The sequence below is a fragment of the Crinia signifera genome, chromosome 3 (genome assembly GCF_055691185.1).
Source record: "Crinia signifera chromosome 3, ASM5569118v1, whole genome shotgun sequence".
Taxonomy (NCBI): domain Eukaryota; kingdom Metazoa; phylum Chordata; class Amphibia; order Anura; family Myobatrachidae; genus Crinia; species Crinia signifera.
This window is the reverse complement of record NC_139219.1, coordinates 187,661,242-187,671,313: the sequence shown is the minus strand read 5'-3', so window position 1 is coordinate 187,671,313 and position 10,072 is coordinate 187,661,242. Positions and strand designations below refer to the sequence as shown.

Below are 10,072 nucleotides of genomic sequence, written 5' to 3'. Positions count from 1 at the left end.
GGATGCAGTTAAAATCCCGGCGGTCGGGATCCCGGCGTTCAGAATCCCGACGCCGGAATCCCGACTGCCGAAATGCCGACACATTCTCCCTCCTGGGGTGTCCACGACACCCCTGGAGGGAGAATAAATTAGCGTGCCGAGCGTAGCGAGGCACCGGGCCCGCTGCGTGGCGAGCGCAGCGAGCCCGCAAGGGGGGGCTATCCACGTCCCCCCCTTGTCGGCATTTCGGCTGTCGGGATTCCGGTGTCGGGATTCTGAACGCCGGGATCCCGACTGCCGGGATTCAATACTGAATCCGTCTCATGTATGTCGGCAAAACAGTAAGGACAGTACGTGAGAGGATGGCCCTACTTGCAGTGTAGGGCTATTTGCAGTGGTACTAGGTATGTGTGTTAGCTCTGAAATCCAGCTTTTGAAATTGACTCCACCTTTTATATATATAGATATATATATATATATACAGAGTGATAGTATGCACAACGCTGATGGAGTCCAAAATGGTGTCCGTGCCCTGTATTTGAGGGGTTATAGAGTTGCCTTCCAAAAGCAGAAAGATGTATTCCTATTTAAGGAAGAACCAGCACAGGACCAGAAGCTTTACTTTAGACTTTTATGTAAGCAACATCAAGTTTCCATAGACATGTCCGGCAATCACAGTGAGGTAACAGTAGACAGCAATTAGGACCAATAACGTCCAACACCCTTAAGGCAAAACAATTCTTACTGTGAGCAGCTGTCCAATCTGTGGCCGTAGTCAGCTGAAGGTCCCCTGACGGACCGTTTCGGTGCCTTGTGCACCTTTCTCAAAGGGAAAAAGATCTGGATAGATATATAGATATATACATACAGTATATATCTATATATATATATATATATATATATATATATATATACACATATATATATATATATATATATATATATATATATATAGCACAGCGTAACAGAAGCGGCACTCAGAGACTTGCGTACAGGTGAAACGTGAGGATTACTTTTAATCCATGTGCAGGCAAAAAAGTAACGCTTCGGAGCTCGGCAGCTCCGTCGTAAGACTAACAATATGCACAATTGGAATTGAATTGAGTTTACTATGGACTTTTCACAGCTGATCAACATTCAATTTGCAAATCTCCAGCAAGACAAGAGAAGCAACAATGTCTCTAAACTCTATTAGACAATTCAATTGTTTCTCCAGTTGGAAGTGAGTGCCACAGGTGCCCACATTTTTGCTCACTGCATCCTAAGGTATTGAGCAGAAAAGTGAAAAAAGTCTATGGCTTAGGCACCTAAATGACAGTCTGGCCACCATAATGCCACCTGAACAGCGCTTCAGGCGGCATTAACCAATCTGGTGAGTTTGGTTGTGACAAGTGCAATAGTTAATAGACATCCAAAGCAACTGAACTGCGCTGTCCATGCCCAATAACTACAGACACACAAAAATTATTAAATCGTCACTAAAGTTATCTGTAGAAATATACTTTCACTAATGTGAAACTCAGCAATTACAAAAGTGAAGTGCTGTGGAAACACTGAAACCAGAATGAGAATAATGGTAACACAATGCGGCAAACTGTCTTGACTCTTATATTTTCTTTTACTAGGTCTTGTGTCTACTGTATTAGAATAAATTAATTTTGGTTCATATGTTATCTTGTATCTGCATTCTTGCTAAGAAAATAATATATTAGCATTAATCCACTATGATCTATTTGTACTACTGTAAATTGTCAAATTGATAAAAACTGTCAAATACATTACATCAAAGAGAAACCAAGATTGATGGCGCAAATGGAAGTTATAACTGCATGGGCAGAACTTCCTGCATGAATCATTGCATTAGACATCAATTTATTGGATCAATTACAGACTTAATTTTGCAAACAATTGTTTTCCAATGTATTCTTCTGTTAGATATTTCAAATGAGTGTAACAGTATCTGATCAGGCATTGGATCAAGGTAAAATAAATGTTTGGAATATACAGTAGAAAAGCCCATATATGTTATACAGTTCAGGGGGCAATAGTATGGAACTCTGGGGGATATGCAGTCTCTAGTCGCTATTCCCGATGGGGGAAATAGTGGCGGGGCCCTATTCAATGCTGTCTTTACCGACAGCATTGAAGAGGGATCACGGCAGAACAAGCCTGGCTTTAGAAGCTGTCGGGCCCTTTCTGCCGATAACGGCCATGGATTGTCGCGATCCCGACCGCAGATCGACAATCCACTGCCTTTTATGTGGACACTCCCACTTTTTGGCGATCGGCAGATGGGACATTAAATCCCACCTGCTGAATTTCTCTCCGGCAAAAAGCAAACGGGCCCAGATCGCGGCTGTCGGGACGGATACACAGCCATGATTTGGGATTGCACACCCCCCTCTGTCTCTGTATAATAAAGTTGTATTTTTTTCATTCTGGCTATTGATTGCACACTTGTAGAGATACATACAGTAAATTGTGGTTTATTTCCATATAATTCATAGCAAGCAAAATATAGCTATATGATCGAATGAATTTTCCTGGAAAAATCAGTATGTATAAACACAAAAATAGATAATACAACTTACTGATTGAAATGATTCGTATGACTAATGTGTATAGCTGTGATAACTTCACTGTTTCAATTTTCTGCAATTACTCACTGAATGATCTCTATTGAAATGTTAATCTCAGATTTTTAGAAAACCAAACCGAAGGTCTAAAATAGTATAACTGGAACATTTATTGATTTGTTATATGTCCAAGTCTCAGATTTTAAAAAGAATCAGAGCTAATTTGATTATAATTGCTTTTATCTACCAGCATACAAAAAGAATATAAATACGTGTCTCGTGTTTATTTTTAACACTAAAATTTTTTTTAAACAAACATAGCAATATGTTATACTTAATGAGGAGACTTCATAAAGAAATCTACACTATGCATAATGTCCATAGGAACAAAGTAAATATAAAGTTACAGTCTGTCAGGAAGAACATACAGGACACCACTACACTAATTTATATGAAACACGTTTGTGTTTTTATAGAAGACGCACAGATTGCTTATGAAAGTAGACTTTACTGGATAACTATATTAAATATTTAATGGAAATCACAAAACTATGAGCTACTTGTGTATACATAAATATATCTATATATAAAATATTTGTGCAGTAAACATCCATCCATCATGTATATAATGCATCTTAGATCAAACTTACAATTAAAATCTTGATTCAGAAAATACTGTATGTATAAAAATAACCTTGAGAGAAAGTTTACTTGTAATATGATATACTTCTCATTTTGTAGCTTTACATAAAATACAAGTGCATCCATGTGGGTTAAAAATGGTAAATATAAAAAGCTGCGCTATCTGTTGGTGAAATGGTGAACTGCACTGATGGCCTGAATAAACTGAACTGTCTCTTGTGTTACTTGCTAATAGTACAGTATATAACATAGGCATACTATGTAATCAACGTTATTGTATTTCTTGTTGCAGTTATGGTAATCAATACAGAACTGCCGTAAAATACTAGAAAAAGGACAAATACTGGGGGTGTTTGCATTATAGCATCAACACAATTCTCTAGTATGAAATAATCCTTCTTTTCGGTTCACTTATCATTTCACTCTTTTGTGCTCTTTTCAGACTGACATCTTCTTTGATTTATGTATTATTGTGTTGGTACATATACTGTAACAAGAACAATGTATCTTGAGTAATTCTGCATTAGAAAGTACTTTGCAGTTGTGTAAACTGAGAAGGCGAAGCCCTAAATCTGGTAGATCATTATTGGAGGTTGCACTGGGTGTGGGTGTGTTACTGTTGTTATGCACTCTATGTAACTGTAGATGTTCTTCCATTCTCCATCCAGATCACCGAGTAGTTTAGTATTGCAGTCTATGGTGGTGATTGTGCTGGTGCCAGGACTAAAACGGATTAACACGTGATAAGAGCAGCCTGATAAATGGGACCTGAGAGCACTGGGACCAAGGAAAAGACACAAAGCAGACAAGACAGAGGCTGGGAGCCCTGCCTGCTGCCACTGAAGGTACTGTACAAAGTAAAAGGAGCAGAACAGACAGAGATAAGGGGGAAACGCCATACATGAGATCAGGACAACGCAACATACACGATTGGAAAGCAGTCGGGGATCATAAAAACAAGACATTAACTGTCAATGACATTCAGTAACAGAAAATGAATAGTAGTAGGTGCCAGAGCAGATCACGTCTGTATCTCTGACTAGGACTAAGCAGGCTACAGCAAGATCTACACCAGAGATACATGAAGTGGATAAAAACGCCTCCTTCTCGTTTCACCATTCCTGCTGACATCTCCTGCCTTCTCCCGTGGAGGTGCGAGGCGCTGTAGAATCGTGGGTGATCTGCGCAGACTGTGTGTGTGTGCTCCCGTGTCACAGTCACTTTGTACTGCGTGTGCCCGGGGCAGTGTGCTGTGCTAGTGGCGCTCACCTCCCGTGCTCCCTCCTGGGGGCAGCAGTTCAGCACCAGGCGCAGAGGACAGAAGCACTTCAGCACCAGGCTCAGAGGACAGCAGCACTTCAGCACCAGGCTCAGAGGACAGCAGTTCAGCACCAGGCGCAGAGGACAGCAGTTCAGCACCAGGCGCAGAGGACAGCGCACAGCTCAGATCGGGCTACAGTACAAGTTCATCAGAGAACTGTGTTACTGTACATCATAGAATATTGTTTATCACAGGGTGGCAACAGGAACCTATTTGAGGAAAAACAGAGCATTAAAAGGAGAGAGAGCGAGAGAGAGGATCCATGTCAGTCGGTGGCATGTAAAGAGGGGTAAGCATCGTCTTGTTCGTGCATGAAACACTGACTTATATTAACACTATTCATAACCATTATTTATTTCATTACTATTTTGTACATTATATCAGATAATGCAAAGTTTTAAAACAGACCATTGTTGCACACAGAAATCCTAATTAGCTAGATAGAAATCCACCACAACACCACACCATCAGCAGCAAAGCTACATAAAAATGAGCACATTAATATTGAATAAACTCTGTGTTATAAATGACTTATATCTTGGAATGATAAGGCATCTTACATCTGTGTACTATTATTTAAAGGGAATGAGACATGCAGCTTATTGTTTCAAATATATGCAATAATGAAAGAATTGATCAAAGTCCAGATCACAAACACTTATGTAATTATTAACTCTTGAATAAATCTGGATATTCAAGGCACTATATATGCAGTATATACATATGCATACAAGTTTCTTAAAATCAGAATTAGTTTTTTTTTCTCAAAACCTGCAATGTAATAATCGCTATTTCATCTAGTGATATATATTTATATTATATTTGCTACTTTATAATATTCTCAAGGAAATACATAATCTTGACTGATAGGAAGATGGTTTACATCTAAAGTAACCGTAGCAGTAGTGCCAGGTTAGTCACAATGTTATGCATGATATGCTATATTATGCATGATATAGTCGAGGACAACACAAAAACATGAATTCTGGGTTTACAAAATGATGCTTCATAATACATTGCTCTTAATTCTGATAACGAGTATGATATTATTATTATTATTATTATTAATAATAATAATAATAATAATAATAATAATAATATTCTAACTGTTACTATTAAACATTTTCTACTTATTACTCATGAGAATGCAATGAGCAACTCAGGGCAATCACACATTCACTAGAGTTTGGCATGTTTTCCATCTGCCAGATTGAAATATTGTAGGTTTAACAGAAATGTCTTGATTGGGCATCTGTTGGTAACTGGTGAATGAGAGGTTTCAGAAAGGATTCTGTTGCTTTTACTGTGAAGTCTGGAGAGTTCATCATCTTCACACCTCCCTTAACTGAAAACTGTGTAGAAAAAAAAAACTGTTGGGCATAAACATTCTGAATACAGATGTATGGTAAATGGTAGATGTCTTAATGAAGAACAGCCAGAGCCTTAAATATATAAGATGAGAACAATAATATTGTTATGTATAGATATAAAAAATGTATGCTAAAATGATAGGAATTGCTCTGCATTCTTATCTGCCGTATTATAAAACAGGCATATAATGTCATGATCTCATTTGTAAGCTGCTCTTTATTGGATTGGCACATGCTAGTATATGTCCTGTGAAATATAATACCAATGCAGCCATTATCTGATGAGATCAGTGTAATGGGCAAATGCAAGTTTCTGATTTATTATAGATAAAAATATTAATGTCACACATGCAGGCAAATGCAATATATATATATATATATATATATATATATATATATACTGTATATAATATATATATATATATATATATATATATATATATATAAAATGTTGCACAGAACTTTTCTTGGTGGTATTGACTATTGTTTGCGTATACACTATTTTTAATAACTGTACTGCCTTTCAATGTTATTCTGAGTATATAAACACAAATATGCTAATTAGCTTGTGATTAATTTGACAGTTTTATTTAACTGAGTAAAGAAGTAATGAAAGGTTTACCCTGAAAGGGCAGATTTAAATCTGTTGGAATAATTTGATTTGAAACATAAATATATCCTCTTCAGGTGTCATGGTTTCCTAGACAATTAGTGTATTTAGCTATGTTTTATGGATGTTCAACAACTACTAATTTCTAACTCTGCAAGGTGACATTTACTGGACAGTTAGAGAAAAATTGGTAATATAGTATGATTCGTAATGATACACTTGGAAATCATTCCTGTCTTTCATGAAAAACACAACAGTATCAATAATATTCAGTGATATTAGATGTGTTATGTCTTACAAATTCAGAATGCTTGCTATTGTAAAGCATACATATATAGTGAATTATGTAATTCTAGGAAGATATGCTACAGTGTATGTTTGTAAACATTCCAACAATAATACATGTTCACATTTCCTTTATAGATAACACTTAATTGAATGCATACTGCATGGTGCAAATTAATTACTATTGCTGCCAAAGATTTCTTACTTTGTTAATGCTGCCCTATGATACTGGAGGGAATAATACTATTTTATTTCAATAAAACCTATAAATGGAATGTACTAAAAACATAAAATATGTTATTACTATTGTCGATGCATCTGTTTGGTAAGAATACATTGGCAAGAAAATGTATGCCTGAAGTTAGGATGTTTGTAATGTTAGTTTCCACTAGTTGCCCTCTTTGTATAAAGTATAATCATACTGTAAGTATAGCACAAAGGCTTGTTTTGTGTAAATCTTAGAGATAACATGCTTACTGTTTATTGATCACTCTGGCAAATATATATCAGGCATGCAGCTTAATTTATATTCTCAAACAATCAAGTGCAATGGGTGTAACTTTATTGATTTTTATATATATTTTTAATGCTACATAATAACTGTATTACTTAACAATGCCATGTAGTCAAAACAGTGTTTTATTCATTTGTAAGCTTGGCACTTACGAATGATGAGTCTATTTGTCAATATACTGTCAAAGAAAAATTATTGTTATGATGTGCCATATTATTTTAAGATCCATGCAAGAAAAAGTATAACGTTAAATAATTGAATAGTGCTGAGGCACATTGTTCTACTATATTTGGTTATTATAGTTATTACGCATCTGCCTTACAGCACTGGGGTCAAGGGGTCATTTCTGACCAGTTCTCTATCTATGTGAAGTTTATATGTGTTTGCATAGGACACTGGTTGTTTTCTCTTAGAATATATACCAAGGAGTATTTGTGCCGTAGAGAATTATGAGGTCTATGTACTACAGTGTATGGAGTTAAAGTACCAACCCGTCAGCTCCTAGATGGCTGGTTGGTACTTTATCTCCATACACTGCCTGTAATGTGGCAGTTATAGGTTGATTGGCTTGTACTTCATCTTCATCCACTTTATCTTATTACAAGTCTGTGCTCTGTACATTAGATTATGTGTACTTAGCCCAACATTGATTCAAATGGGACCTGAAATGCGGCAAGTTCATACACACTAGCTAATGTCGGGTCCAATTGGAGGGGAACATGTTACTTGCAGCAATCTGCAGGATCTCATTGCTAGTGATATTCCCCACCATTTATGCTGCAGGACCAATGAGAATGTTGCTAGAGACCCATAGTAGGGCACATATCATGGATACACACTATACAATGTACCCAATATATTTCTCTTCTGATCTGTGGGATTTGGATACATATTGTCTAGTGTGTGCACAGCTTTGGTAAATAGGCCCTTTAGAATGTTAGCTGCAGTGGGGCATGCATATTTGATCGTTTTAACTGATCTGTGAAGTGCTGAATAATATTATGGTTATGTATAAACAAAGTATTTATATAACATACATCTGTAATAATTTACCAGTAAGGTTCTCCATATTTTAAGAGATTAATGTCTTACCTTAATCTGTTTGGTAACAGTTTGAATAAGCTACCTGCAGCCATACAGGAGGAGACACAGAATAGACAAGTGCCAAATGCTTGTGGCTTTTACTTACTTTCATTGTAGGGGTCTGCAGATGCTGTCCAGTGGGAAATAATTGGCTGCACATGTCTAGCTCTTCCCAAATATTATTTTCATCATACTACTGTACTAATGTTCTTTGGATAATGAACATGATTTTTTATTTAATTCACAATGTGGATTCTTTCCAAACACTATGTTAATATAATAAACAGCAAATTAAACTTACATGGACCTTTCTCCTCTACCTTAGTTACCATAACTTTAATACATATATTGGAGGTAGTGTTAGTAGAGGGTAAAGAATTACTCCACTGTAATGCATTATTGTTAAATGAATATGTTTAGCTGTAAATGAACAAGTATTGTTGTATTTATTAGAAAGACAATGCATTTTATACACAGTTTATTAAAAAATAATAATAAACTAAACACTTTAAAGAGTAGTCTTATAATGAGCTATGTGGCAACTTTAGTAGGCTCAAAGACTCTTCTGTTAAACTAGCCAACTTGATACAAAATACAGTAAAAGACATTTTTCAAATTAGTTTGAATCAATTTCCCATGTATCCGATTACCTTTTCTCTCCTTTACCTCAGTACACAGAAGCGAAGAATCTAATTTCCTTTCTTATTTAAGCTTCTCTTTGGTCTTTAATATAATTAATCTAGTAACAGATTTTTTTAATGTCATGGCTGAGAAACATACTTGTGATTTTCTAAGCCAGTGTGGATACAGAATAAAGGAGGTGGCAATATTTTCCCCTCATTCCTATTGTAGAAAGAAAGCCTTTTTGTAACTTATCAGGGCACTGGTTGATGTGATTAGGGCTGCCTACTATGTTGTGTGTTTCCTGAACTTTCTTTAATGAACTAACAATTATAAATGCATGTTCTGGTGATTAAAGTTAAAGTAGAGGAGGAGGACACAAGCAGCTCAGAGCATTATATCAACAATACTAATTTTATTATACTGTGCCTCATTAAAAGATTCCAGGGGTATGTTTTAGCTTCTACACTACCCCAATAACATTTGTATAGTCAGTGATTTTGCCTCATATTGAACTGAACATGAGCTGTAGTAGCAAAATGTTTTTCAAAAAGTGTCCTTAGTGAATCTGTTAAATAGTTTTCTATACAATATATGCCCTATATACAAAAACAACAGAAACGGATAAGTGAGTGCGGGGCAGATTTATTAAGCTCGGTGAAGTGATAAAGTGTCTGGTTTTTATCACCAGCCAATCAGCTCCTAACTGTGAAGTTACAGGCTTGGTTGGAAATATGACAGGTAGGAGCTGATTGGCCGGTGATAAAAACCAGACACTTTATCACTTCACCGATAATAAATCTACCCAGAATTATGATTATTGTGTAGCTTTATATTGCAAGATTGACCTGTCCTGTGCATTTGTCTACATTAATAGACTCAACACAGCACTTCCTGAGAATTCACATCAATCCCAGGCTTATTGGTGTTAACAATCAAAACTCCTTGCCACACTAACCTGCTTGGATCCATATTGTCAGAATTTACCGAACAGAATATATTTTGACCGTGGAAAGAAAACAGAGAACCAAAAGTAAACACATGCAAACAAATGGAGAACATACAGTGTTA

The 10,072-nt window shown here is 36.3% G+C and overlaps 1 protein-coding gene across 2 annotated transcripts in view; it reads left to right on the top strand.

Annotated features, from left to right (window-relative positions):
- Window positions 1-3,814: 3,814 nt before the first annotated feature.
- Window positions 3,815-10,072, top strand: part of CNR1 (cannabinoid receptor 1) — a 92,125-nt gene continuing 85,867 nt past the window's right edge. The window contains exon 1 of one of the 2 annotated variants that reach the window (XM_083177111.1): window positions 3,815-4,807. The gene's annotated coding sequence lies outside the window, so the exon portion shown is untranslated. The remainder of the gene's footprint in view (window positions 4,808-10,072) is intronic. The other variant, XM_083177110.1, reaches the window with a different exon arrangement.